Here is an 8655-nt window from a genome sequence, read left to right as displayed (position 1 = left end):
ATGGTACTATTTTCTGTTGGTTGGCTATTAAGGATTACAGAGAGTTGGTGGCATGCAAAACATTTGTGGTGAGAACCTGTAGTTATGTCAAGTTGTGTTGATGGATTTAATTTGCTAGACTAAGTTGCAGGCTCTTTCTGGTCACAGTATGTGCAATTTTATCAGATGGAACTTTCTTATCCTGTATTTCAGGCTATGGGAATTTCTGTTTTCCCAATCTAAGCAGACCAACTGGTCTGCACAGTAGCTGGGAAGAAAGGTCAATCAGCTGGCCAGATAAATGTAATCCTCTGGATATCATGTGTCCTGGGCAGTCTTGAGCCCACCTGCAGAAACTAGTATAAGTATATAGTGGCTCCTTATATTCTGTTTGTGATCTGTCTTCATTCCAAAATTATATAGGAAGCTGGTGCTTCTCAGAAAAATAATGCACTTGTGTTACATTTGAAAGAATCCCCCCATAGTACTTAATGAAAGCTCTGCCTTGTTTTTCATTCCACCTTTCTGTACTCTTTCTCCTTCCTCTGTTACAAGTTGCGAATGCCACTGGTTTTTTTTACTCTCAGATAAGGAACAGCTTGCCATTCCTAGGGCTGAGAGAGAGGGACTGGCCCAAGGTCTCTCAGCTGGCTTTGTACCTAAGGCAGGACTGGATCTCACAGTCTTCCAGCTTCTAGCCTATTCCACCTTCCAAGACCTCGAGTTGATATATTTCCCTACTTGGATCCAGAATCACAATTTGGGGATCCTCTTGGACTCATGGAACCTTCTTGGAGAGCCAAGTGGCAGCCATAGCGAGGAAGATCTTTGCACAACACCCCAGGGTTCAGATGACCCTACTGGCTTTCTGTAGAAATGTAAAGTCCTGGCTTTTCCCTTATACCCTGGGTTGGGATGATGGATCAGCCTGTTCTGCAATAAGCGTGCGTGTTATCATTGCCAGCCTTGATTATGTGTTGATTGCATGTTTTGGCTTATTTTGGTTTGGCATTGTATTTTTTTAAATTTTGATTTTCTTTTCTGATTTGTATTGTCATATGCTGTGCAGAGTTACAAATTGTGAGAGGGGCAGCTTTATCAATCTCTTAAATAAAAGTCGTTGGGAATCAGATGGCATACAGATTTGATAAATAAAAAGTGTTCCATTCTCCTATTTTGCCTCCAAACAACAACCCTGTGAGGTAGCTTGGGCCAAGAGAGAATAACAGACAACACCCCTGTGAGCTGCTGTGGCTGACCAGAACCTGCTCTCCCTGCAGCTACTTCAACACCTTAACTACTCCACCACACTGGCACTCTCTTTTATCCCATACGATCATTTTAATTAAATTGAGGTACAGGGGAACTTGCTTTCACTCTACAGGATGTGATGGTGGATATACCCACACCATCGAAAGTTTGGTCCCTGTGGCCAGTCAGATGTTTGGATACAAAGGCAATAACCTTATTGGTTATATCCTAGCAACTGAATGCTGTGACTGAAACCAACAGGTTGCTTGGTAAAAATGGGGGAATAGAGAGAAGAAGAAAAAAACTTATGTTGAGGCTGTGTCTAAATCAGCCATTACAAACTACGAACTAGGCAACCATATTTTAAACTAGTACAGGTAGTCCTCGTTTAACAACCATAATTGGGACTGGCAACTTGGTCGTTAAGCTAAGCAGTCACTAAGTAAAATCGCGACTGCTTATGATCCTTAGTTCAGCTTTCCTTTGCTTTACAGACCTGCAAAGGTCATAAATGTGAGGATTGGTTGTAAAATTACTATGTCATCACTGTCATAACTGAATGGTCGCTAAACAAGTCAGTTGCTAAACTAGAACTACCTGTAGTGTCTAAATGCAGCTTTTATGTCATTTCTATACACAGACTCCCCAAGGACTCCTAATGGTTTGTAGAAATTGACAATTTTCTAGGCAGACTCCGAGAATTGGACACAATTGAATGGATTAAAAAAAAAACTCTACTATGAAAATAACCAGTAGCCTAATAAAATGTACTAGAGATTAAAGGATTGCTTTTACCTCAGAATATATTGCAGTTTGACCCCAGTGATTAAAAAAAAACCAAAATGCATAAACAAACAACATATGGCATCATTTGAGGACAGTCTTGATTCTGTTTCCATGCCCAGGACTGATGTGTTTGAAATGCATCTTGAATCTAGATCAAAGAGATTCTGAGGCAAAGGTAACATAGAGTGTGTCAGTGCCGCCACCCTGTCCTATTTATATGTGGGAGAAAGCAATTTAATTAGCTAATTCATCAGCAACAACCTTCAAAGAGGGTCACATTAGCGCACACAGTGAAAACGACGACTTTTAATCTATTCCTCAGACAATGCTGCCAGCTTCAAAAAGAATCTTAGAATTGGTCAAGAAACAAATTTAAATTTATTACTAAGCATAGTTCTTCATGTGAATCTTTTTGTGCTACTTACTTTCCAATTACCCTATGGATCTGATATAACACAAGAAAATCTACAGGTTTTGTGCTTGAGTATAAATTTAATCCTATCACAAATATGAAAAAAATCCTTTACAATATTTAATTTAGTCTCTCATGAAAGTATCCTATAATGCCCAATTTTATACCTCCTGAAATTAGTATTTCATTTTCTGAAGGCTAATCCTCTTCAACCCACAATTTTATGTCTATGAATTAGGTAATCATAATACTACACTGTAAAAAAATAGGTCCAGCTTTTAAATATAAAATATTAATATAAAATTGCATTGTTTCTCTCCAGGAGATAGGTTTCCATTAAAAATAGGAAATTGCTCATTGTCTATGTCTTCCTCACATCTTTTCAAACCATCACAGCACCAGGTAGACTGTTTATTGACCACAGAATTCTCACTTATTCCTAACAGATTGATCTATAATTTTTGAAACATTGCCTATTTTAATTGACTTTTTGGATTGGTTTAACATGAAATTTTGTAATTTTCTTACATGATCCTGCTATCAGTGCTTTACTAATCAGAGAGGGGTGATCTTATAATCAACTGGTAATTCTAAGGTTTTGTGAGGCAATATTTACAATTTATGTCTTATGGCTCCGTAGGGTGGGGGAATTAGTCCATTCTCTAACTTTGGGTATTTCCACACTGCCAACCACTTCTATTCCCCAAACCCTCAAAAGCAGTTTGAAAACTTTGTTGACTTTGCAACTATGGAACAAGAATCCTCAGAAAGCAAATGGGGATATAAAAGGCTTGAGCTGCAGCAGTTCTATCAAACCATCTCCACAGACTGCAAATAGCTTGTTTCCCCTACTCCCATCTCTCAGAATGCTTGAGTTGTTTCTGGTGTGGAGATTCCATTTTTATATATTAAACCTATCCTCGTAGGCCTACTTAGCTGGAGTTAAGTGCCATACTAAGTGTCAGTGGGTTTTTAATGCTTAGGTTAGCAAGTTTGTACATACGCCCAATTATTCTATCAGCAAAATTTATAATTTAGAGAGCCACTTAACTTCATAAAGACTCTGGGACCATGGACCATATAACATTACAGAACATTTAGAACCAAAATAAAAAGAACAATGTATGTCCATATTCCAAAAGGAAAAAAAAATCAAGCTAACATAAAATTCAAAAAGAGCTTTACCACCGATCCTAATTCAAAGCTTGGGGGGAAAGCCAGGTTTTCGGACTTTTTAAAAGCGATCAGGATGGGAGCCATACGGATCGGGGAGGAGAGGAGCTGATACTTTCTGAGACTTATCAGCTGACATTCTTTGATCGATGGGAGCGGAGCGTGCCAACTCTGTCCAATCATACAGGTCGGGCAGAAACTATCGGGTTTTAACGAGTAAATTAACCTGCTTCACTTAATCTTACCCGCTGGAACAATTTCGTGGTGAGGAGACTTTGTGTCTCAGGCAGCAAAGGCAACACGATCACGTGGCTCCATAAACACTACGAAATCCCTACCGGGATCAGCGGGCTTAATTTAGTACCAGCTGGGTGGCCCAAAACCTCACGTCGTTATTCCACATTTATTGGAATTTACGTTCTCGTATGACTCTGTTGATTCGTACTTCGAATGAATTCATGCTGACAACTTACATGTGAATCAAACTGGAGGGGCACAGAAACTGCAACTTCATATAATGTTAGTAAAACACTAAGTCAAGAAACATAAACTGCGCCTTGTTGCAAAATAAAAGCGGCATTTGTTTGTTTGTTTGTTTGTTTATAATTTATACATACATACAATAGAAGCCGCCCAGACTCCACAAGACCCTGGCCTGCTTACAACTTTAGGAAACAATAACACAAGAACCTAAGTCTTAGACATATTCAGATGCTGATCAATATGCAGCCTATTTCTTTTTAGAGGAAACATACATATTCGATTCCATGACGGAATATGCGCTCGAGGAATCAGCCGTCGAATCGCAAAATAATAATAATAAATCTATATATATCGAACACCGAACACCATCGTGTATGTGTATGTGTATATTGGTCAACTCGAGGCGGCATACATACCTAATACTGTACTCCTGCCTCCTATTTTTGTTTAGACTTGGGATATACAGAAAACCCTAAGATCTTAAGAGCAATCTGTTCCACCTAGTTCCCACTGCAAAGGATTGACTGACAAATGTAATACCCTTTATTAAGGAGCAAGCCGGAGGTACTGATCACAACCAGCGCTATTAATGAATCGCATACTGTACTGTATCCCGCTCCAGACACGCCCCACCGCTTTCCTTTACTGTACTAGCGCCCCCTCTCGATGCTCTCGAAGTTCGGTTGCGCTGCCTTCTCTTCCCCCTCAGAACCCCAAACGCCGGTGCTTCTTAACATGCTAATCGATACGCTAGGCATTCGGATTTGTTCCTACAATTCAGGAATCTCCGTATCCAGGCTCTTTCTCACCCCTCCTCTGGCTACGACTCTTCCTTCACATCTCTCCATCGATTCGTTCGGTCTTCTACCCACTCTCCTCCTTACAACGGAACGCGTCTCTTGGAGTGTGTTCGATGCGCTCAGTGCTCACCCACCCCCTGACGGAACGATGCCCTGGGCGCTTTCTCTGACCACTCGAGCCTTTCGACGCTCTTCTTCCCGTGCCTGTCTCCTAGCAGAGGGACCGGAAGTGGCTCGGGGAGTGGGGGGGGCTCGGTCCCTCCTCAGGTGAAGGCGCTGCTGATGGAGCCGCCGTTGCGGAGCAATTGAGCCCCCCTCCAGCGCCCCCCTCCCCCCTCCCAGCGGCTGGGCCGGGGGGGCCCTCCCCATAACGAAGCAGCCGGACTTGGAGCCCCGCAATTCAGGTGAGGAGGAAGAGGCACGGTGTACGGGGGCCGGCCGGGGACAACGACCAGAGAGGCAGCCGGAAAAGTGGGGAGTCGGAAAGTGGGATTGAGGTAGTAGAGGGGGGACAGCTGGGGCAGAGCTCTGTGGCTCCGAGTGCCTTTGGGAGAGGCGACCTGATCGGGACTGAGAGGCGATGATGGGAGCCGAGGCAAAGTGTGGCTGCCTATTCGGAGTCACTATTGTAAGAGGTGGTAACTAAGGAACTGCTGCCAGCAGGGAGAAAGGCTCAGAGGAAACTTGGGCTGCGCCTTGGGGAAGCAAGGATTTGCTATGCGAGGAAACAAAGAGGAATTGTGTACTTAGGGGTGTCTGGGGGGCAGTTGGGAGTGCAGCTGATCGTGGGTGGTGGAGGCAGCTGGCGAAATTGCTATTGCTGAGGGGTGAGCTTGATTCAACGGATTGGGAAGCGCAAGGAAGCAGTTGTCATTTCAATGTACTCTTGCCTGAACTGTTTAAAAGCAGTCACAAATGTTTTAAGTCCTCAAGTGATAAGTACTTTGAGTATTGCCTTGCACCAAGTATACAAATCATAGGATATTATGCATGTTTTGGAGACTTAGTTTCACAGCATAGCAACATCTCTTTTGGCCAGAAATGTTTCCCGCTGTACTTTTTTCTTGTTGCAATTCATTATCTATCGTTAGTATTTTATCTTCAGGTACATCTTTGCCTGAAAACGAAGGTATTTTGGAAAGGTGCTTCTGTTGCATAATGCTTAGTATAGTTTCCTTCTGGAAAGAATCTTACGTGCATTAGTTGTCAACATGGGGGAAAAATGATAAATTTTGCTGATATGAAATCCAAAATACTGCCAACCTCACTTATATAGTCTGATTACCTCTAGTGCATTTCAGTGGAGCAAAGCTTCCCTCTTGCCAATAAACTTTGTTAGTAGCTGGTTACTCTAAACTCCAGTCTTTTGCATGTTCCAGATCTTGCTATATTAAACAGTTTGTTATAAAAAATAAGGCACTTCATTTTTAAAACATGATAATACTTTTTTCCTCTGTGTGTGCATGTGTCTGAAGAGAGATGAAAATAGCAGCAAGTGCCAGTATCTCTGAAAATGCAGTTGTCTAAGAATAAACAGACCTGTTGAGCAATGTGTAGAAAGTTATTTTTCACTATTTTGTTCTCTCTCAATTTGAGAACTTGTTTGCTAATACATTGGGATTTGCTTTGGGGAGATTAGTATTATTCAAACCAGCTAAAGGTCAAACTGTAGGGGCCACCTTGCTCTGGAACCAATGGTTTATGTGAATAGAAATCAACACTATAGCATCCAACATCAAATTCCAATTTGCATAGCTCTCAGGTTTGGCTGCTTAATTAAATAATTAATTAATCTCTAATTAATAAAGGTTTGCTCTGGGGCAATCAAAGGATGCTTAGCCAGCTTTTGTCATAGTGACTGTGACCTAAGTGACAAGTTTGTGTAGGGCTTTCTGACAAAAGCTATGTTGGAGAAGTGGCTACTATGATTGTCTTGTTGAATCATTTGATTGAGATTCTTAGATTTTGGGTGAGGTTTTTGCACATTACAAAACATTTATGGAAGTTATTGAAAATGTGTTCAGTTATTGAAATCTAGCTAGTGGAGTTTCAGATGAAATCAGATGCTCAGTGTTATGAGTGCAACAGTATCTACTGTCAAAAAGCATTATTTGTGTGGCCAAAATGTTCTATCCTGGTTAGGTTACCCTACAAAACAGACTTCATTCATTCTCTAGAGTATGACTAATTCTATTATACTTGTATCAGGCAAATGAATCTTAGGATGGTTTTAAGATTGTTAATTTATGAGCTGGCACTGACTTTGAAGATGGGGAGGAGTTTAATCCAAAACTGGTTATTAAGTTTTAAGTGTTCTTTGTTCTTATGCTAATGATATGCCATGTTACTTTCTAATCAATGATAGTTTCTTTGTCTTTATGGGAACAATACAACTTGCTGACTTGAAGATCTTGGTGTTTAATATGATTGGATAGATTAACTTCATCAAACTTCGTTATGAAATGGGCAGTTTCTTGTTACTGACTAAAAAACTTTGATTTTTTTCATAATTTTGGGGTTTTCTCTTTCAGGTCTAATAACCTAACTTTATACAAGTTTAGTTAGAAGTAAAGCCCACTGTGTTTAATGGGACTATAAGGTTGATGATGATGGTTTTGCAGTTTCTATGGCTGAGACAGTGACTCAGTCAATCTATTTAGTTATGATAAAACAAAGATTTGTACCGGGGACACACTACCTAATTTATAGTTCTGAGTCCAAGGTGTTGTATTGTATCAAATACAGGATAAAAATCTGTTATCATGATGAATGGATGGTGTGCTTTATTTAATGCCTCCTTCAAGTGGCTGCAGGGGAAGAAAAAACAAGTCTTTCAAGTTTTTGTTAGAAATGATAGGGTTCTATATGTTTTAGCAACTATCACATTCCAAATCTTCTTTTGTAGTCTCAAGTTCAATCAAGCACTCTTTTTGAGAACCTCGCTCAGACTGTGTGTCTAACCACTATGGCAAGAAATTGTATGGAACCAAGTCTTCTGACATCCTTGGAGCTGTAAAGATAGAGTCATAAGATTACTTTAAATTATGCAGAGTTGCTCTAAGTTTTAGTGGCCTTGGTTAAGTATATTATGGGTAGCTTTGAAATATGAGATATTATAATCTTTCAATAAAATATTGTTTTTATTCTTTTTGCAATGTTACTACATTCCTTTAAATTTCAAAGAAGGACTTTTAAAATGGAATGACCAAATGGGATATTTCACTTCCATTTCTATGTGGTAGAGTACACTAAGATATGTTTTGACTGTTTAAAGATGCTCAATGCTATTACTCATGTATTTAAAATCTGGACACATGACTATCAAGGGTTAAGAGTACTATATATGGAGAAGATTAGGGCCATTTTCCAGAGCATCCTTTATAAAAATAGATTAAATGAGGCTCAAGAATTCTAGACCATCCCTTAGAGCAAGCAAAAACAGAAAAGTTCAGAAATGGTCCGTTGTTTTAAAATAAAATAGAATGTGAAATTTACTAATCAAGATTTTGCTAACCAGAAACTCAACCCTATGAATAACGGATTTATGGAAATATGGAATAGTTCAGATAACTATGGAATCTCTATATATGGCTATTTTTCCTGTTGAGGGAGGTTAAGTTTATCACTGTCAGAGATTCAAACAAGCCATCTGCTCCAATCAGGGTCAGCCCAACCAGTTAGAATAGTTAGGGAGAAACTTCTTATAATCTCACATTTTTTTAGAGGTTTGAGGGGCTGAGGCTAGATGGCGCTGCTTTTTTCTGGCAGTAC

The 8655-nt window shown here is 40.0% G+C and overlaps 1 protein-coding gene across 2 annotated transcripts in view; it reads left to right on the top strand.

Moving 5' to 3' along the window:
• The first annotated feature begins 5118 nt into the window (after nt 1-5118).
• The window catches only part of IKZF4 (IKAROS family zinc finger 4), a 73727-nt gene continuing 70190 nt past the window's right edge, over nt 5119-8655 (top strand). For both annotated transcript variants that reach the window (XM_063293505.1, XM_063293506.1), the window contains exon 1: nt 5119-5288. The gene's annotated coding sequence lies outside the window, so the exon portion shown is untranslated. The remainder of the gene's footprint in view (nt 5289-8655) is intronic.

Source organism: Candoia aspera, chromosome 2, assembly GCF_035149785.1.
Source record: "Candoia aspera isolate rCanAsp1 chromosome 2, rCanAsp1.hap2, whole genome shotgun sequence".
Taxonomy (NCBI): Eukaryota; Metazoa; Chordata; class Lepidosauria; order Squamata; family Boidae; genus Candoia; species Candoia aspera.
This window is presented reverse-complemented; position numbering and strand designations above follow the sequence as displayed.